We start from the raw sequence: 22,143 nt of genomic DNA on the forward strand, positions 1-22,143 counted from the left end.
ATTGAATAGTGCAGCATGGCAAGTGGCAGAACATGCAAACAAGTGAATCCAAAAAGGTGTACATTATCTTCAAAACCAGTCAAGTGACAATCCAAATGAACCATATGAAGCAACAGCAACAACTTAATGAATACTTTACAACATCACCAGCACCAACACCCAACCCTCTATCCACTACCACCACCTCTCTTTCCCCCCCTCGATGTGAGGCCCATCTTCCTCTTCATGGCTCCGCCATCACCACGGTGACCTGCACCCCTTCCCCTCACCGCCTCTGCTCCATGACATTGTGCAGGAGGGCAGCAGGAGCGCTGCTGCTTGTTCATCTTGGAAAGAATGTAGGAGGTGAGATGGAATCCACTGGCAACTCCGGCTCCTCAGGATCTGTTGGCCTCACTGGTGTGTCATCGGAGGGTTGCATGAAATAGCCTGAAAGCATTGATTGCGGCATGGCCTCTACAGAGTCGGTGTTTCGTTTCACCGCACTGATGAGTCACAACATACTGACAGAATGCTCCGCAAAGGTGGCGATGCTGGCAGCTATCCCAGCCACGGCCTGCAGCAGATCTCGGCCGATCTCAACACTCGTCCTCGACAACTGGACCATTTCCTGGATTGCTGCCACCCATCCTCAATGTCATCGGTTTGTTGCATTATCGTGGGTGATTGCGGCTTGGTAGCTTTTCCAGCATGGCTTCTGTGCCTCCCAACACTTGTTCCCGTGTCGTCCGATTCGAAGCCCAAAAAGTCGGACCCCGAAACTGATGTTGGCCGAACATCAGGAGGCTGGAGTCCTCCTCTTGCAACTCCTCGACCTCAAGTGGAATGAAAACTGGGGCTTCTCCCTCCTCTTCCTCCTAGTATTCATGACTCTGGGTGGTGGAGGTGGATGCGGTGGATTTGGGTGATCTGCGGGGGGTGGAGGAAGGAGTGGGTGTGTTGGGTTGCTGATGGCGTCGAGGTGGAAGGCGTTGGTGTTTGACACAGTCTTTGTGAGTCAGAGGTAGATGGGGTGCATTGATCGGTGCTGTCCGAATCACCATCTGGAAGTAGAAGACAACAATTAAGTGTATAGCGGAGGGGCGTGAGGTTGGTCATGCTGACATGTGATCCGTCACATTTCACATTCTTACTTCAAGGACTTCCATTGCTATATGAGCACACCATTAATAAGTGGCACACAGTGCAGTAAAAAGCATTTGACATAACATTACATGACCTTGCATGACATGAGCATGACACAGACCGAAGATTCAGATACGCTAACCATGCTCTAGCAAGGGATCTGCATCACTCTGTGTGGTGGCACGGGGGTGGTCACTCACCATAGACAAGGCACGCTCCTCTAGGCTAGTCACCTCGATGACATCTGATGGGCCCCCTCCCATGCCGCTCTGCTTTGATGCATTGGATGCTCTTTTCTTCTGCAGATATAAAAGTTGCAGTCTTTACCCGTTTTGCTCATGCAACACACACACACACACACACACACACACACACAGACACAACGGACAGAAAACCGTTTTTGAGTAATAAGGGCATACATGTTTACTTACTCTTGCTGACACAACAATATTGTTCCATTGTTTCCTGCATTGGTCTCCATCCCGCACAATGTTGCCCACTGAGAACATGGCCTCACCAATCTCCCCCAAAGGCATTTATAGTGGGGTGGTGCAGACTTGCCACGACCATCCCGGGTGAGGTCTTTATAACGCCTCTTCACCTCACATTCAACTTCCTCCAGCTCCACCTCAGTAAACCAGGGAGCTCTGGGCCTCCCTCCATTAGACTTCTTGGAAGCTTTTTTTGGACTCATGACAGCTTTCTTAGATGGATGGCCGATGATGATCTTATTTTTCTCTCTCCAAATCTGACGCCTCCGCAACTGGCAGCTGCAAGTGAGTAGCGAGGTTTTATGTGCATGGGCAGCTGTGCCATCAGCCCCAATTGGGGGAAAAGTGATGTAATCGCTGTAATTTATGTATGCTTGGGGTCACCAGACATCAGAGGGCGCCACTGTCGGATGTCATGCAAGCAATACGGGTGTGGTGTGTACTCGACCCCTGTCACGACCCCAAGCATAAATATATTCAAATTGCCCACAAGAAAATACAAAAAAAAATCTAAATCTCGCGCATGCGCGGTGCACAGCCTCCGATGTTTGCCGTGTGGAGAGGCCTGCACCCACCGCCCACTGCTGCTGCCGTCTGTTCACATCTTCTCCCGCCGACCGACTCCTGCTACCTGTCGCTCCCGTTGCCGCCGACAGACCCGCGACTAAACTCCCACTCGACTGGCCCCAGCTGTAGCGGGCGACAAAAACTAATGTTCCACCCGGGGACCAATGTGAAACGGGCAGGCCTTAGCTCCCACCAAGTTCGGGGCCTTGGTGTCCCCTTCACAACTTGCTTTCCCACCTATCTTTGTATCATCAGCAAATTTGACGACATTACTCTCAATCCCTTCATCCAAGTCATTAATATAGATTGTATTCACACCTGTATTTAGCATATGATTAAAATCATCCCCATGCAATTTACAGAATATTCTTTCAGAAGGAAGTAGTAATGGAAAATGATAAAAGGCCTGAAGGGTTAGTGAATGATCATTTATTATAGAAATACTGCTGAAATAACTGTGCTACAAATTCAAACATGTGAGAAATTACAGAGGTTTGATAGTTCCCAAGAGTAAATATTTTTATGTTCAGTGCTAAGAGGCTAAATAAATGAAGTGCAGGAGATCAGCATCATAGACTGTCATTGATCTTGCTGAAAGTATATATGCTAGAGAGAGACTAGTGAAAGACGTCAGTACGTCATCTGTGTATTAGAGATGTTCGGTATGATTTTCAACTTCATCACTTGGTCAGTAATGTGCTGGAGCAGAGTGCCCACCTGTTGAAATCAATGCGATGAGAATCGGATGAGTTCTACAGCAGTCGGGCGATCTGACCCCCACATTATTGTTCAGATGGTGTCATAGAAAATTTCCTCCCTTATTTTCTCTTCTTTGAGCTCATGTAAATAGATTCAAAGCCTAAGAAATTCATAAAATGGAAATTATACTGTTTTCCTCCCTAATATGAAGTAATCCTCATGAATTACAGATATCTTATCAGCTTATATTGGTGCATAAAAGTATGACCTTGTACTTATAATTTTCACATCAGCAGTAAATATAAAATCCATGTTGCATATGCTCATTAATTATGATCTTGTCAACCAAAATGAGGGTAGCAACATAAAACAACAGTCCGCAATGAAATCTCAGTACAAACCTATATTCACTCAGACTTTCCTGATGCTAAAATTAGATAAACCAAGTCAGGTTTTATTATATCATGGAGAGTTTTATTTTTCAAAGTGGCATTGCTAAAATGGGGAAAAGCCGACAACAACTGTACTATATTATTTAGTTTCATTGCTGTGTTTAGCTTTATTTCATCTTGTATTCCATAAGTTTTGATTAAAAGTTAAAGCTGTAATGCATGAATTGTATTTATCATTTATGTTAATGATTTATTTGAATGAAAAATACGAAACTAATTGCAAATGGCACAACAAAGTTTGAGGGGAGCCACTTAACTTAAGGAGATGATATTGATAATAATTTGCGCAGACATAGGTGCATGAAATAAAACAGAAAGGTATATATTTTCACCTGTGCAATTATGTATGGAGAAAAAAATGAGAATCTACAGCACATTTCCAGTTCATTAAACATCTTGAGAAACAATAATTAAAAACACTTTAGATTAAATCTATGTGGTGCAGTGAGTTACAATTGTCTTCTTAACTGTGGGATTTTAATTTAAATTGAGCCTCGATGGTGAGATGAGATGAAAATCTCTTGCTGACAACTGTTAAAGGTTTAGATGAAATGGGCTTGGGTAGTTTTGATCCAATCTCCAGAGGACAGAGTTCTTCAGAGTTAAAATGATTACATCTCCAACAGTAACATCATGACTGCAAGCACATTATGATCCAACTACATTGCAAATAATTGATTAATATCAAGGTGATAACATTTTTATCAATTAATGACCAAGGAAAGACAGATTTTTTTCACCTTTCAGATAATCATCTTAACTCCTCTGTCTTCTTTTTTCATCTTGTGCATTTTCGATTATATCAATTTCCAGGGATTTTGGCTCTAGACAAAGATACAAAAGTAAGAATTGCCATATGCTCTTTCAGAATCCAACCGATAATGAGTAAGAATTAAAGGTGTCGGTGAAGGTGTTTGGGCCTGAAAATTCCGTATCGGCCCGTTTGAGGGCAGTAACATCTGGGAGATGCGAAACGTTGTGCTTGATAAATTCGGATTACTGTCCCCGGAAGGTAGTGGAGCTCCACTTCCTTCTTGGGGCGGTAACGGGGCACACACCTCAACAACACTACGCAGTGGGCCGCGTAGCACTGCCGTGTCCGTGGGGCTCTTCTCTCAATTAAAGGGAAGTGCCCAAACCTCATACTCTGCCAAAGAAGAAGGCATCTACCTGGACCACTGGAGAGCAGAGCAGGGATGCTGCACGATCAGCCCAGCACTCAAGCAGAATGGTGGGCTGAGTGATTGCAGCCCCAATCCTGCAAAGAAACTGCATCCGGAGCGGCAACGAAAAGGTGAGTTTTTTTTTCAACAGTCGGCCACCTACACTTTAATTTTCACTCTGGTAGCGACTGACTGCCCGGTATGCGTCCTCTGTTATCGTCTGCACAGCTGCAGGGGGCGAAACCCAAGTTAGGGGCTGGGGTGCTAACGGGGCAATGCGCATGGTGGTGATGTCATGATCTCTGAGTGCAGGAGATCGAGATGCAACGTTGTAGCGCCGTCGCTAAACTCACGCCCAATATGGCGGGAGTCGTTAACAGCACCTCACCCAGTCGCAAACTCATTTGCGCCTCATTAGCTTCCCCTGGGGGTGCTACCAGGAGGTGCAAAGTAGCCCAATTTCTTCCCCCTAATTTCAACATGTGATCTGTGCATATTCTTCCTATGTGGACATATTTTGTTTACATATTTGAATGGAAAATAGAATGACAAATGGCCAAAAAGATAAGGAGAATAAAGGAGAAACAAGTAGCTCAGGCTATCGCTGTGATTGTTTGTGGGAGTCAGATCAAATATTTATGTGCTATTGAAGGTGTTGATTATAACGTCTGTATTAGAGTGAGAGAAATCCATTAGAATACATACTATCTCAGAGAATATGTAATATCGGATCAGATCATGGTTTCTCATATCACACTGACTCAACAGATCATATTTTATTCAGATCAAATTGATCAAAATCAATTCATACCTACCTGTTGTAGCACGATCTTCCTTTTAAACCAGATCAAGGGATCATTGCACTCATCAGTGTAAAATTGGTGCTACAGAGCAGTGGGAATTAAAATTGGCCAATTTGCACTATGCTGAAGCAGATCCACTTATATCAACACACATTTTAAGCAGCAATTAGGATGGATGAGTTTCACATCTAACTCATTTCAGAGGAAGTCTGCTTCTCCGGAAAACATACAGCTTTTTATGAGGTACATTTTTTGAGCTGGGAGGGACGTTCTCACAACTGAAGGTCAGCAACATATACAGACACATCAGCTTTCAGCACTGTGCACAGTGTCACTACCTGAAATGTGTTAACAAAGACAGCACTGATCCGTGAAATATACAGGACACCGCAAGCTATGCTATTTCCACCACTCTAAATGAGATAAATGAGGCAGGCTTAACAGCAAAGCCCAGATAGATTTTTTTAATTGACTATAAATGCTTGTTCACTTATTGGAAAAGAACATAAATATATCTTGCACATTTGCAATCTTGGTGCCAAGAGTAATAAATTTAACACCACAGAAAAAGGACATTTGTAAATAGTTTACACATTTTATGCAATTACCACCAGGCAAGCAGAATGTCAAAGCAATTCATTTACCATTGCTTTTAACAAATCAAAGTTTGACTTTTCTCTAAAAGGAGAATAAACCCATTAAATTTAAACATTTTAAAAAGTGAATGTTGCACGTTCAGATAAAAACTGTGTTATCTATTAAAGCAGTATTCGTGGTTCAAATACCAGAAAAGAGATGATTGTTATTAAAAAGTCTTATCACTATTGAATTGCCTGCACACTGATGCTTAGCCAGGAACTGGTTATGGATTACATACAGCTGCTGCTGATGACGTAAAATGCCCACAACTGGTCTCTAAAATAAGAGATGACAAGTACAGCGAGCCTTATTGTTTAATTTTGTACTCACCAACAGCTACAAACACTGGAGTGAAGGATGACAAAGTTGGATGCAGTGCACCAACGATGCATCCCAACTCAAACGCCACGACAACACGTTTGCACTCTAGCGTGATGCATCCATCCTCTAATCAGCCGGTCCTGTACCTTTCCAAGCCTGCTAAAACTATATTAGGTTCAAGGTCTGTGGATTCATGTCAACTGGGAATAGAATTGAGACTGTCGGAACTCATTTCACTTCTGATCTTTGGTAGCTGTCACACAAGAAAGTTTGATGAGATCTGCTGCACGGCGTGCTCTACTGCCTGGATCCAACTGAAAGAATAATCAGTTTCATAACATAGTCTAACACATCACTAATCAAGCTTGTATACCATCAGAACCTGTCTGATGCCAGATCATTTATCTTTAGCCGTTTTAGTTAAGGAACATATTTTTTCAAACTGTCAGGACAGAAGTTGTTCATTTTTTTTTAAACTATCTGCTCCCAATATGTATTATCTTCATGCATGTTAATAAAAATTTTTTTTTAAAGGTTTACAATAATTTTAACTGGTTGATGAATATTTATTTATTTTACTTGCCAGTCACTGCTATTTTTCAATTGTGAAATCTAGGTGAACAATCAAGGCCCATAGTGCGAGATATCACGAAGGTCAAAAACAGGAGGTAAGGTAAAAGTAGTAATTATGTAATGCCAAGCTTGAGTTTTAAGAGCTGCAGATTGTTTGAGGAAGGAAATATCGTAAGAAGTTAGCAATTCAATGGTTTAAGAACCTAGGAAAGAATTAGTTGGAAAACTACAATGAGTCTTGTGTGGTAATTTTCCAACTTTGTGGTTGTGGCAGGGATCTTTGCCTGCTGAAAGCACTAATAGGAAATTCTGGCTCTGTTGCGCATCCTTGTCTGGCCTCCATTATATGGTCAGAAAAACTGTGCGTAGTTCATGCAGTAAATTCCAATATGCACTCTTAGTTGGTACAGCTCCAACTGAGGATTGTGAATAATGACCCCATTGATTGAAGATGCTGAGAGGACAAAGAATGTTTAAGAGGGTCTGTTAGCGGCTCAAGTGTAGAAAAACAAAGACAAACATATAGGCATTTGAACTAATTTACCTGGTACAGGGAGCAAAGAAATATGCAAAGATTAATAAATGTGACTTTTCTGGCCTAGTTAATGTGGAAAACAGGTTCCATAAAATTATTTTAAGTAATTGCAAAGTTATTGTCCCAAAGCTTCCAAGTATCAACTGTTAAACAATAAGGGCCCAATTTTGGCCATAACTTGCTCCAATTTTTTTGGAGTAAGTTAGTTTTTCTAGCATAAGTTAAAAAACACCATTTTCCCCAATAAATTTGCTCCAGAGTAACTCAGGTGCGATTTTGTATAGTTTTTTTTTTCAAAAGGGGGCGTTCCCAGCCACTTACGCCAGTTTTGGCCATTTATGCCACTTTGACCAGCTAAAACTTACTCCAAATCGACTTAGGTCAGCGAATGTGGCCAGCTCTGAAAAATATTGCGGGCAGTTAAGAATTCGGCGCAGATTAGTACATTTAAAGCACCACAGTTCTGAGCTTCACACCATTTATTCTGATCTATCTTTCTTGGGTCCAAAGTGGATAATCTCAGCCAGGGGAAACAACCTTTTAACATCAATTTAATCTACGTTGCTTATAGTTTTTTAACTCATTACTTGATCTAGTTTAAGTTATAGGTAGATTATATGAAATATTTAAATATGTAACATGAACCACTACAAGTATTGAAACCAAAAAACAGAACCTCCTTCCTCTCTCTGCGCCGAATTCCCACTTACCAAATTCCCAACCTTTGCACTCCATTTCTGACAACTCTGAATGACCCTGAATAAATACTGCAGAATATTCCCCACTCACCAAGCGAACATCGGGGCATCCCTTAGGCCACGGATAGGGTGCGGCGAACATCGGGGCATCCCTTCGGCCAGGGATAGGGGCTACGAGCATCGGGTCCTGCTCACAGCCCGCAGAACACGCATGCGCATGCGGACAGCTGCCGGTAGTGTTTTCTGCGCTGGGCTGTTGCTCTGCCCCCCACTGCACTATGTACGCCGCGCTAGACACGGGAGACTCAGCAGAGCAGGCAGGATGGGGCCAATTTTGTTCGGCGCCGTTTCCAGCATGCAAAGTCGCCGCATTAAGGGTAATTGCACCGAAAAAAGGGGTTGGGGAAAATTGGGCCCTAGGAGTGGGAATATTTTGCAACCTCTGAGGATAAACCAGAAAGAAGTTTCAACAGATTGTTCACCTCACTCAGTTCAGTTTGTGAACTATGACTTGCCAAAACATTACCTTCACTCCCTAAATAGACACAGAAAGATATGCATAGACTGACACATGAACCTACTCACAGGTACACGTAATCCTGTCTGTGTAACCAGGTTAGTACCTGAAAGCACAGGTGTGCACATGTGTACATGTGCAAAAGCACAATGGACGGCATTTTCTGAGCTCTGTGCGGGTGTGATCGGTGGCGGGTCAGATGGGAAATTTGAAAAAGGTTGGAACGAGTCGGGAACCCGGCGTCATCCTGCCTCCATGTGTCTTTCCCTCAGGCGCGTTTGCCAGAGCGGCAGTGACCCGATCATTAAAATCTTTAGTTTCACCACTTTCTTGTCTTGGACAAATTTGTGTGCACCTTTGGAAGTGTCTTAGTGAGTTGCAGTGAACGGTGAGACATAATGGCACCTGCAGCAATGGTGGCCAATGTGAAAGGAATGGCTTGGTTATTGAAGGGACTCTTTATGGTGTTTCTGTGGGATGGGGCCACACTGTTGCAGCCATAGGGATGTACTGCGTAAAGTGAAGTAAATCTGGACATGATGAGGCCATTCCTGGCACCCATGTGATGGAATAGATGGCAGAGGCAGGCGACTTCATTGAAATCATTAACAGGTAATTGTCAGACAGTTTAAAAACTTTTCCTCCGACTTTTCAAATTTCCCTGCATTGCCAGCACAGATTTAACTTTTTGCAGGCTGCAAGTTTTTCTAGCAAGGTTTCCATCCAGTGTCACCGCATTGGAAGAACCTCTCTTACCAGTGGCAGATTACTTCTGTCAACTCTACTTGACCTGCCATCTATTCCATCAGCATGGGTGCCAGGGATGGCCTCACCATGTCTAGATTTACGCAGTACACCCCTATGGCTGCAACAGTGTGGCCCCATCCCACAGAAACACCAAAAAGAGTCCCTTCAATAACCAAGCCATTCCTTTCATATTGGCCACCATTGCTGCAGGTGCCATTATGTCTCACCGTTAACTGCAACTCACTAAGCCACTTCCAAAAGTGCACACAAATTTGTCCAAGACAAGAAAGTGGTGAAAATAAAGATTTTAATGATTGACATCACATTAGCGGAAACTTGTCATTAACATTGACTAAAATATCCAAGTAGCTACTTTTGTGAATCAACTTGTGTGTCATCTTTCTCTTCCGCGTGCTTCTGCGAGGTGCTAACCCTGTGGCTTCAACAGAGGTAGAGGCAGACTGCTCAGTTCCCTGCTGCGACTGCTTAGACACTCTTGGCAGATCTCCTCTGGGTTTTAGAGCCTGTGATGGCCCCACCAAAGTCTGCTCCTCCTGCGACTCTGCAGGGGCAGAGTTAGCCTCCATGATCCAAGGAGCCATCTGAGCTCTGACTGATGGGGAGGCAATGGGGGAGAAGTGTAAGTGCTTTGAGATGAGCCCACACTTCCCTCTCCCCTCTCACCATCATCCCTCTCATGGGCCACCCACACTTCCCTGCTAGTAAGGAGCTGGTGAGCTCCTTGCTTCACATCAGTGGGGCCATGAGGACCCAAGTCTATGTTTATATGCCTCCTAGTCATATGAGCCTCTGCCACTATTCTCTATAGAGACCATGCTTACAGCCACCATTGCCTGCGACACGGTGGTAATCATGTTGGAGATGGACTCCTCTATTCTCTAAACATTTGCAGACATCGCAGCTACAAAATCTAACAGAGCCTCCTGCACTTCTTCTTGCACCTCCAGAATTGATTTCTTTATGAATGGCCCCTGAGACTCAGTGTCTGCATGCAGTTGAGCAGAGCTGGGAGCATCCAATGCCCTCCAGCAAGGAGTCTTCATTGCTGTCCCTGTCCCCACCATCTGCTCTTGCTCACTTGTGACTTGTGACAGACCTGGTGACAACACTATCTTGCGTTGGACCCACCGAGATGTGTTTCTCTGCACTGGTGCTGGGTGTGCTTATGTCTGATGACGCTGCACCCTCTGAGGCTGGAGGCTCCTCTGAGGAGACATCTTGCTCTTCACCCTAGACAGTGGAGGGCGGGGGTGTGCTATTGATGGACCTGTGGGAGAGTAAAACAGATGAGTTAGATATGCCATATGAAGAATGGGTTCACATATCATTATGCACAAGATGACCATTCAGTGGCTGATGACATCAGTCCCTATATAAGTGACTGATGTGTGCCATGTAATGCATGATATGTAATTCTGTCACCAGGTTGCTGAGATGCCCCCTGCTCTCCGTCTCCCAGCTCCAACTGCTCAGGCACTCCTGAGACTCCAATGCAGCTTCCTCTGCTGTTGTGAGGGTCGCAAATGATGGAGGCCCACCTCCAGTTCTCTCCCTCTCCCTCTGATTGTGCGCTCTCTTCTCCTGCAAGGAGGGAAAGAAGGGAAAATTGAGTGAGAGTGAATGAGAATGATGGAATGTAAGGGTTTCATCATTGAGGGAGATTTTGATGAATTGGGGTGGCAATGCCAAGTGGGCTCCTTGCATGTTGTTAGTTGGTATGATTGCATTAGGATGAGGCTGAGTGTGAGGGGCGGCTAGTAAGATGGGGATGTGATAATGTAGATAGAGGGAGAGGAATGGGTGGATGTGCAAGTTATGTTGATGTGCAGGAGAATGGTTGGGAAGGCAGAGTGATGGAGATGTGATAAGAGGCACAGCAGGATGGGGTTAAATGTGGCTTTGTTCTTGTCTTTCCAGATCTAATGAGATCATGGAAATGTTTCTGGCACTGCACACAGGTCTTCCTGAACACATCCCTGCTGTTGACCTTATCTGCAATTTGGAGCCAGGCTCTTTTTGTCTCCTGGGGAGGTCTCTTCCGCAGGAAGAGTACCTCCCTGCATGCTCTGACTTCCTCCACAAGCATATGAGTGAGTCATCGGAGGACCTGGGTACAGCCAATTGCCTCTGTGCTGTCACCTCTCCAACTGTTTAGAGCGATCAAAACCTCCAGTGCTGTCTGCACACTCCTAGATGAATCTTCAAATGCAATGTGACCATGGCTCCTTTAAATATATTGGCTAAATACGCGTCATGGATGTCGTCATCAGACCCGCAGCATTTGATAGGACCGGGTAATGTGCAGGGTGGGCCCCATTATCGCAAAGTCGATTTCTGCAGCAGGATGGAAGCAACAATGGGGTCACGGCCTGCCACGCCGACCGCCCGCACAGGTACAGAAAATTCCAGCCAATGTGACCCATCTCAGAAATTAAACCAAGATACTTCATTTTCCTGAAGACTTTTTTAAAGGTGTAATTCCTACTTGTTCAAGGATTTTATGCCTATCTTAAAAAAAATTGTTTTTAACAACATCAACATTTATATAGCGCCGTTAACACAATAAAACATCCCACGACACTTCACAGGAAGATTACAGGCAAAAAATTTGATACCGAGCTACATAAGGAGAAATTCGTGCAAGTGACCAAAAGATTGGTCAAAAAGGTACGTTTTAAGCAGCATCTTAAAGGAAGAAAGACAGGTAGAGAGGCAGAAAGGTTTAGGCAGGGAATTCCAGAGCTTGGAGTCTCGGCAACCGGGAACAAATGTAGGTCAACGAGGACAAGGATGATGGGTGAACGGAACTTGGTGCGAGTTAGGACACGAGCAGCCGAGTTTTGGATCATCTCAAGTTTACATAAGGTAGAATGTGGGAGGCCAGACAGGAGTGCGTTGGAATAGTCAAATCTGGAGGTAACAAAGGCATGGATGAGCTGAGGCAAGGACGGAGATGGGCAATGTTATGGAGGTGGAAATAGACAGTCTTAGTTATGCTATGGATATGTGGTCGGAAGCTCATTTCAGGGTCAAATATGGCACCTAGGTTGCGAACAGTGTTGTTCATCCTCAGACAGATGTTAGGGAGAGGGATAGAGTCAATGGCTAGGGAACGGAGTTTGTGGCGGGGGCTGAAAACAATGACTTCAGTCTTCCCAATATTAGAAACATAGAAACATAGAAAATAGGTGCAGGAGTAGGCCATTCGACCCTTCGAGCCTGCACCACTATTCAACACGATCATGGCTGATCACCCATCCCAGAACCTCCCCCCCACGCCCCCCTCCACACCCTCCGACCCCCCCCAGCCACAAGGACCACATCCAACTCCCTCCCGAACACATCCAATCAACAACTCTCCGCGGCAGGGAACCCCACAGGCCAACAACTCCCCGAGTGAAGAAGTCTCTCCCAATCCCAGCCCCAAACAGCCTACCCCCCATCCCAAGAGCGTGCCACCCCCCCCCCCCCCCGGCTCCGGACCCACCCAACACCGGGAACACCCAACCTGCCCCGTCCTGTCAGAATCCTTCCCATAAATTTGTTGCTCATCTAGAACTGGATGTCGGGCAAGCAGTCTGACAATTTAGAGTCCGTGGAGAGGTCGAGCAAAGTGGTAGTGAGATAGAGCTGGGTGTTGTTGTACAGCTTTCTTGCTCATTCGCTTTGTTGCTTTAAACATCAAATTACACACACACTCAGTTGTATTAATGGCAGGATCAGGTCTTTTATTCAAACATTCATACTTATACAAACCAAGCATGCAAGTTACTGAGACACTTCACATGGCCAGCTTTCTGCTTGTTCCGATTTCCAGCAGCTGCTTTTGAGAAACACACCTTTCGAATTTCCAGTGTCTCATGATACAAACAGCATTTTCTCTCATCTTTATACCAAAAAAGCCTTTGAACTCTCATTTCCTTGCATAGTACATACAGATAATTAACAAACAGATGATGTCATGGATTACTGTACAAAAACCAGGTTGTTTCCTCGCATAGCAACAAATGGTACATCATCATCATAGGCAGTCTCTTGGAATCGAGGAAGACTTGCTTCCACTCTAAAAATAAGTCCTTAGGTGGCTGAACAGTCCAATGCAAGAACCACAGTCCCTGTCACAGGTGGGACAGATAGTCGTTATGGGAAAGGGTGAGTGTGATTGGTTTGCCATACACTCTTTCCGCTGCCTGCGTTTGATTTCTGCATTGGTACATACAAATGGTACACTCAAATAATTAACATACAGACGATGTCATGAATTACTGTACACAAACCAGGTGATCGGCAGAGGAGTTTCTTTGATTCCATGCTTAGATAGTATCGACGATGCATACGAATAATTAACATACAGATAAATGACCAGCTACTCATTCATCATCATAGGCAGTCCCTCAAAATCGAGGAAGACTTGCTTCCACTCTAAAAGTGAGTTCACAGGTGACTGAGCAGTCCAATACTGGAATTACAGTCTCTGTCACAGGTGGGATAGACAGTGGTTGCAGGAAAGGATGGGTGGGGAGTCTGGTTTGCCACACGCTCCTTCCGCTGCCTGCACTTGCTTTCTGTATGCTCTCGACAACGAGACTCAAGGTGCTCAGCGCCCTCCCGGACGCTCTTCCTCCACTTAGGATGGTCTTTGGCCAAGGACTCCCAGGTGTTGGTAGAAATATTGCACTTCATCAAGGAGGCTTTGAGGGTGTCCTTAAAACATTTCCTCTGCCCACCTAGGGATCGCCTGCCATGTAGGAGTTCCGAGTAGAGCGCTTGCTTTGGGAGTCTTGTGTCATTATCCTGGAGACAAATCTCACTGCCTTAAATCGACTCCCACCATGAAGTACTGTAAACATACAGGTGATCAGATAGACACATTTAAATGGCTAAATGGCTCCATATCATCTAGCAGCCTGTTTTGAACAAAACATCCTGTTTTGATCCAAATCTCAATCCTCAACCTTCAAACCCTTCGATTTCTCCAGACTGCGCCGAAGCATTTCAGAAATACAGGCTTTCGCTCCCACAGGTATCATCAGCATGCATGTGGAAACTTACAGTGTCTTTTTAGATGATGTCACCAAGGGGCAACATTTAGATGAGAAATAGGAGGGAGCCAAGGATAGATCCTTGGGGGACACCAGAGAAAATGATGCGGGAGTGGGAAGAGAAACCATTGCAGATGCAGACGTTGTTGCAGGTGAAATTTATTGGATTTATTCAACCTTAATCATATTTACAGCACCATTAATGAGACGGGAGATGTTACGGAGGTGGAAATAGGTGGTCTTAGTTGTGCTGCGGATATGTGGTCGAAAACTCATTTCAGGGTCAAGTATGACACAGGTCAAATGCGAACAGTCCTCAATGTTTATTTTAAGTCCACTGTTATTGGATATAACCAAATATTAAGGCTCAACTTTGCAGCAAGTTTTTCTGTTGATATAATGGGCTGAAAATTCCAGCCTTGCCAGGTCTGTACGAAGTGCGCAAGGCCTCGCCAAAGCCGTTTTTTGGGGAGCAATGCACATGCACAGAAAACCGGCTTTTCCGATCTGTTAAGATTTCTCTTGACAGATCCTCCGCATCCCCGGGAGAAGGACATCCATGCGGGAGAGTTTGGGCTATTTGCCCAACACATGTCCAGCAAATGGCCTTCAAACTTTTACACCTGGTAAAAGCAGACGCATAGCTTACTTTTACCAGCTTAAGTGTTTTAAAACATATAGGGCTAGAATTTACATCTAGATCACCCCCGCCCAAATCTTAGCGGTATTGCGGCAGTTGTGTCTTTAGAACCACCGGAATACCACTAAGGTGCGCTCCCGTGATTTTTCCGTGTTAATTCTCAGTGGTGGCAGTATTCAGCGTTAGCAGGCAGTGGTGAAGTCCCTCGGAGTTGGCGATCTACTGGCCTTTGTAAAAGCAAGCAGACCCCCTAGTAACCAGCATTTTTTTTCTCTCTGCGCATACGCTGGCATTCTTCCATGATTTCGGTGTCAGAGTTGACCAAGCGCATGCGCAGAGCAGAGTGAGAGAGGGTTGCTGGATGCTGAGGTGGAGATCGTTGCCTGCACAGAGAGAGAGAGAGAGCAGTTATTTTTTAAGTATCTTAAAAAGATTTGGAGCATTATTGTAATTCATAATTCATAATATAATACATAATAATAATACTACAAGATTAAAAAAAAATAAGAAGAAGAAATAATAATAATTTAAATATAAATATAAATAATAAATAATGAAGATGTAAAGACTAGATATGAAAGTGGAAAGGGAGAAAGGTGGGAGGAGGAGGGTCATGTGTTTTTGTGAAGTAGCTCAGGAATCGTTGGTGCACGAAGTGGAGGCTCGCTGGGAGCAATTGACACGGGGTGGGCAGGGAAAACCTGCACAAAACATGTACCAGAAGTTATGGTGAGAGATCACTGAGGCGGTGTCATCCATCGTGTTCGTGATGCGGGGGCCGAACCAGTGCCGCAAACGATGGAATGACATCGTTGGGTCGGTGAGAGTAAGCAATAACTTTTATCATGCATTGACTAATTACTCTTAAGTAGGGTAAAGCTTGGTGTCATTTTTTATTTCCCATCATCGATCTCATTGTGTTAATCCTCTGTATTTTATTATGTTCATCATGCAACACTTGCGTCCTAACAAAACCTAAAAGGTGCACTCGTTGACGAAAGGACTGGAATGGTTAATTGGGGATGTCTACCTATATATGTATGTGTGTGTTCCGTAATAATAGCTGTGAAATTAGTTTACACATATTTTTTGTCACCTTTGCAGAAAAAATTAGCCAGCAATGGGGCGGAGCTGCATAAAATGGTCCGCCGAAGAGGGTTGAATTGACGGACCTGGAAGAACACGCTGCAGCCCTGACTGGAGCGTATGATCACACCGCCATTGGTGCTGAATCAGTTCTCGTGGAGGGTAAGTCTGCATAATCCCTGGGCTGTACTACAATCATGTTAAGTTATGTCAATATAATGTAGAATGTAATGTAATGCTGGGAGCACAAAATGTTGTTAGTTCTGACATGAATTTTAGGTTGATCACACTCTGCCACTTGGAAAGCAACATACTGTTAACGACTCAAGCTTTGTTATGTAATGCAGTTTCTGTCAACTCTGCTTATGATAGTTTCATGTAATGATTCTCGGTAATATATGTTTGTTCTCCACATAAGCCTGTGCAAAGTGAATTGCTCTTATGTTACCTCTGACCCCTCCCCTCCCTCCCCTCGCCTCCCTTGTCGCCAACCATTAATGTTATGTTTTTACACTTGCACAGGAGGAGCCACCTGCCACTCCCAGAGAGGAGTTATTGAAGCAAATGAGGATGAAAGAGACGGTGGTGGAAGAGACGGTGGTGGAAGAGATGGTGGTGGAAGAGATGGTTGATGAGAAGGAGGAGAACACTCCCCAAAACTTTGAGACAGTGATGGTGGAGGAGGAGGGAGGGGTGGCGGGACTTGAAGGCCACTGGTTCCTCGTCGGAACCCAACTTTCTTGGATTTCAGTCCAAGGAAGAGGGACCAAGCGGTATGCAGCTGAGCACACCGACTCCCTTGTTAAATCCACAGCGGCTGATCCGGCAAGGTGGGAATTCTGCGAGACCGGCAGATGCGAGCCTGGACATGGTGGGACTGTCTAGGATAAGCATCGACTTGAGTCGAGAGCTCCTCCAGGCCATTGCTGGGTTGTTTGGAACATCGCCACTTTAGCAGCCCGTCAATCAGAGGACATGGCGGATCTGATGGCGGCGGTGAGGGAGACTAACCTGGCCATCAATGCCAATGCTATGTGGCAATCGACGGTCCTGGGATATGGCACTGCACCCCAAGGTGCTATACCACCAATGGTGACAGCGCCTGATCGTCGGGAGGAAGTACTTTCTTCCAACTTTGAAGACGGGTCCTCAACATCCCCAACTTCTCCGGACCTCACACATATCACACTGCTGCTCGACATACTGGTCCCGACATGGGCAGGGCCAGGGGTATTAATAGCGGGAGGAGGAGAGGGGCAGGGTCAAGGATCACGGGGGGATTGGGGAGGAAAGGTGTTGGGAAAGGTGGCCACAAGTAGAATTCTAGGAGGGTGGGGCTATGGGGGGGAAGTTGTTTTTACTGTTGTTGTTGTTGTTGCTGGTTGTTGTTGATAATGTTTTATAAAATTTTCATTGAGAACAATTAGTTATTTTGTTTTATTTTATTAACATTTATTAAAGTTAAATACAAATTACATTTATAAAAAATTTTTATTCAACTAACCCATTCTTGTACAGTGTCTCATTCACTTCTGGAAAATGAGGAGTAACAATCATTGTAAGTGTTACATACATGGCCATACAAGGGTGAAACGTAACTCTCGACATTCAAGCAAAGTGTTCATTTATGAGCTGCTGACGTAATAGTTTTGCAGTTGCTAAAGCACCACGAGGCTTCCCCTGTGGTGTCGAGGGGGGTGATGGTACGGGTTCATCGCCAGGCTCCTCGACCTCGTCCTCCTTGATGTCCCTGTCTTCCTCCTCATCCTCTTCCTCCACCCCTCTCTCCTGAAGGGTTCGGGGACCCATCTAGCAATTCCTGTCCCCTCTTAAAAGCTAGGTTGTGCAACATGCAACACACCACAACGAACTGAGCAACCTGCTCAGGATGGTATTGCAGGCTACCTCCAGAGTGGTCTAGACATTGGAAGCGTTGCTTCAGAACTCCAATTGTCTTTTCAACGATATTGTGTGCAGCTATATGGTTTTCGTTGTGGCGCTTCTTGGCTTCTATCTGAGTCTTTCATAAGGGGGTCATGAGCCAGCTGGCAAGGTCATGGGCTAGAACCTCCATATTTTTTGCATGCTTAATGGCCACTTAACGCCCATTTTACCGCTGAAATGACATATAACGCCCAGATACCGCCCATTTTGGCACAAAATAGAAACTGACGGACATTTTTAGGAAACTTACTGCCGAGTGTTATTTCCCCATGGGCTTAACGCCGGGAAAAAATATTATCGCCCGCCTACTTTTTTGGGGCGGAATCATCAAAATGGGCGAAATCAACGGCCATAATATCGGCCAGCATTACTTTCCACACTGATTTAATGCTGAGATTCAATAATACCGCCCGCACACTATTTTTTATCGTAAAGAGCATATTTACCGAAACTAGCGGCCATGAGATCAGCCATCGTCAATTTCACCACCTCTCACACATATCGCCCACAATATCGCTTGCCCAAAAAACTGCCCAGAAAAAGTGGAACTAACCGGAACTAATCACAGCGTTATGGACGCCATGTTCTAGATCACATGTCGTGTCCTTTAAAAGGCTGCTGTGCTTCATTCGCGATGGTCTATGGAGCGTCCTCCTCCGTTTCGGATGCCCCCTGAAGTACGTCACCATCCTCCGCCTGCTCCACGATGACATGCAGGCGGGGATCCTTACCAATGGATCCATTACAGACCCCATCCATGTCCAGACCGGGTTCAAGCAGGGCTGCGCCATCGCCCCAACCCTCTTCTCAATCTTCCTTGCTGCCATGCTCCACCTCACAGTCAACAAGCTCCCCACTGGAGTGGAACTAAACTACAGAACCAGTGGGAACCTGTTCAACCTTCGCCGTCTCCAGGCCAGATCCAAGACCACCCCAACCTCTGTCGTCGAGCTAAAGTATGCAGATGACGCCTGCGTCTGCACACACTCAGAGGCTGAACTCCGGGACATAGTCGACATATTTACTGAGGCGTACGAAAGTATAGGCCTTACGCTAAACATCAGTAAGATAAATGTCTTCCACCAGCCTGTCCTCACTGCACAGCACTGCCTCCCAGTCATCAAGATCCACGGCGCGGCCCTGGACAATGTGGACCACTTCCGTTATCTTGGGAGCCTCCTATCAACAAGAGCAGGAATTGGCAACAAGAACCAACACCACCTCCAGTGCGCCAGTGCAGCCTTCGGCCACCTGAGGAAAAGAGTGTTTGAAGACCAGTCCCTCAAAACTGTCACCAAGCTCATGGTCTACACGGCTGTAGTAATACCCGCGCTCCTGTATGGCTCAGAAACATGTACCATGTACAGTAGACACTCAAATCGCTAGAGAAATACCACCAACGATGTCTCTGCAAGATCCTACAAATCCCCTGGGAGGACAGATGTACCAACATTAGCATCCTCATCCAGGCCAACATCTCCAGCATTGAAGCACTGACCACACTTGATCAGCTCCACTGGGCAGGCCACATCGTTCGCATGCCAGACACGAGACTCCCAAAGTAAGCGCTATATTCGGAACTCCTTCACGGCAAATGAGCCAAAGGTGGGCAGCGGAAACATTACAAGGAGACCCTCAAAGCCTCCCTGACAAAGTGCAACATCCCCACTGACACCTGGGAATCCCTGTTCAAAGACTACCCTAAGTGGAGGAAGTGCATCCGGGAGGGCGCTGAGCTCCTTGAGTCTCGTCACCGAGAGCATGCAGAAAACAAGCGCAGGCAGCAGAAAGAGCATGCGGCAAACCTGTCCCACTCTCCCTTGCCCTCAACGACTATCTGTCCCACCTGTGGCAGGGACTGTGGTTCTCGTATTGGACTGTTTAGCCACCTACGAACTCATGTTAAGAGTGGAAGAAAGTTTTCCTCGATTCCGAGGGACTGCCTATGATGATGATGAGGCTGTGCTTCAACCTCGGCGGAGTTTGGATGTACTCTGCAAGTCGTTGGAGTTGATGTGAACATCTCTACAAACATCTTGGCCATACTGTGACCGATTAGAATTGCATAGGTGTCTTCGTCGGGACATTCCTTGTTTGTGACCAATCGGTGGAAAACAGAGAGCTACTGCAGTGGGGCATGTCCTTCTTTACCCCCTCTTGGTAAATTACACCAATTACATGCAGCAGACTCAAGATCGCCGAAGGAATGCTCCACTGCATTATGTGTTCAATGTAAGATGTGACAGACTGATGAGGAGGACCAGATGTTACACCCCCCGCAAGTACAAGGAGAAGCATTCTTAACTCGACATGCCTGACACCACCTGACTTCGGAGACTGCGCTTCCACAAAGAGGTTATCACTGAGGTATGCCAGCTCATAAGGGGAGATCTTCAGCCTGCCAGCACCATCAGGACTGCACTGTCCGTCGAGGTCAAAGTCACCACGGCATTGTCGTTCTATGCCTCGGGTTCTTTTCAGGCCACAGCTGGAGACATTTGCGGACTTTCTCAGCATGCCACACATCGCTGCATTAGACAAGTCACTGAAGCCCTGTACACACGCAGGAGGGACTTGATCAGCTTCCCTATGACCAGGGAGGCACAGAGTAAGAGGGCTCTAGGATTATCTACAAATGCAAACTTCCCCAAGGTGCAGGGAATAATAGACAGTACACACATCGCGATGCGGGTACCTTTTCAGGATGCAGAGGTTTTCAGGAACCGCAAGGGATTCCATTCCCTGAATGTCCAACTGGTTGTCGACCATCAGCAAATTATACTGGCAGTGAATGCTCAATTTCCGGTCAACATCCATGATGCTCACATCCTGTGAGCGAGCATTGTATCTGACTTGTTTAACAATCAGCCACAAGGACAATGCTGGATGCTGGACAGAGTCGATGGTTCACTGCACTGCAGTTATCAGCTGCAACATACTGTTGGTATGCTGCTCTGCAAACGAGGCGATGTTGGCAGCTATCCCAGCCATGGCCTGGAGGAGGTCTCGACCTTGGTCGATGCACATCCTCGACAGCTGAACCATTTCCTGCATTGCTTCCGCCCGTCTTGCATCATCATCTCCTTGCTGCATCAACCTGGGTGGATGCAATGTGATAGCTTTAACGGCATGGGTGCAGCGCTTCACAATGCTTGGTCCAGCTTCCTCCGAATTGAAGCCCAAAAACTCAGACCTCGATACCGATGTTGTGCGCACAGGTGGCACACATGTCAAGAGGATGATGTCCTCCTCTTCCACCTCCTTGTGCTCAAGTGGGGCAAACATTGGCCCTTCTCCCTGCTCTTCCTCCTGGTCGTCTCTGTGGGTTGTGGAGGTGGATGCGGGGGCTATGGGGGATGTTGAGCAGTGGGTGGGGTGGGGGGGAGGGCAGAGGAGCTGCTGGCGCGGGCTTCTGATGAGGTCGAGGTGGATGGTGTTGGTGTTGCACATGGCCATTGTGTGCCAGAGGTGGATGGGGTGTCTAAGTCGGTGCTCTTGATTCAACACCTGCAAATATAATACAACATTTCAGGGTTTAGCAGCCGGTGGAGTGGGGGGGGGCATTGGTAATGCTGACATGAGTACCGTGACGTATATCACAGTCTTATTTCAAGGACTACCAGTACTACATCACCACATCCTAAATGGCCGACAGACAGTACATTAAAATGCTTTTGACCTTGCATGACATGAGCGTAACACAGACAAGAGATTATGATCAACTTACCATACTGTAGCATGGGATCGGCACCACCATATGTGGTGGCACGAATGGTCACCCACCAATGCCAAGGCACGCTCCTCGATGTCAGTCACTTCAATGACCTGTGGTGGGCCCCCTCCCGTAACACACTGCTTTGAGGCATTGGCTGTTCTTTTCCTCTGCAGAAATAAAAGTTGCAATCTTTAACTGGTTTGCAGATGCAACACAAACAAACACACACAGTACGGGTGCATATACTTTTTCAGTAGCACGGGAGTGCATCAATATGATCTTTACTAACTCTTGCTGACGTTACCACATCATTACATCTCTTTCTGCACAGGTCTCCATCACGAACCATGGTGCCCACTGCGGAC

General features: G+C 45.8%; 1 long non-coding RNA gene across 1 annotated transcript in view; it reads right to left on the reverse strand.

Moving 5' to 3' along the window:
• Positions 1-355: 355 nt before the first annotated feature.
• The window catches only part of LOC139266792 (uncharacterized), a 69,536-nt gene continuing 47,748 nt past the window's right edge, over positions 356-22,143 (reverse strand). Inside the window, exons 2-6 of the long non-coding RNA XR_011593772.1 lie at positions 21,791-21,945; positions 6,270-6,574; positions 4,075-4,158; positions 1,326-1,424; positions 356-1,043 (exon numbers count right to left, since the gene is read on the reverse strand). This is a non-coding gene — a long non-coding RNA (uncharacterized lncRNA). The remainder of the gene's footprint in view (positions 1,044-1,325; positions 1,425-4,074; positions 4,159-6,269; positions 6,575-21,790; positions 21,946-22,143) is intronic.

The sequence above is a fragment of the Pristiophorus japonicus genome, chromosome 7 (assembly GCF_044704955.1).
Source record: "Pristiophorus japonicus isolate sPriJap1 chromosome 7, sPriJap1.hap1, whole genome shotgun sequence".
Classification (NCBI taxonomy): Eukaryota; Metazoa; Chordata; class Chondrichthyes; family Pristiophoridae; genus Pristiophorus; species Pristiophorus japonicus.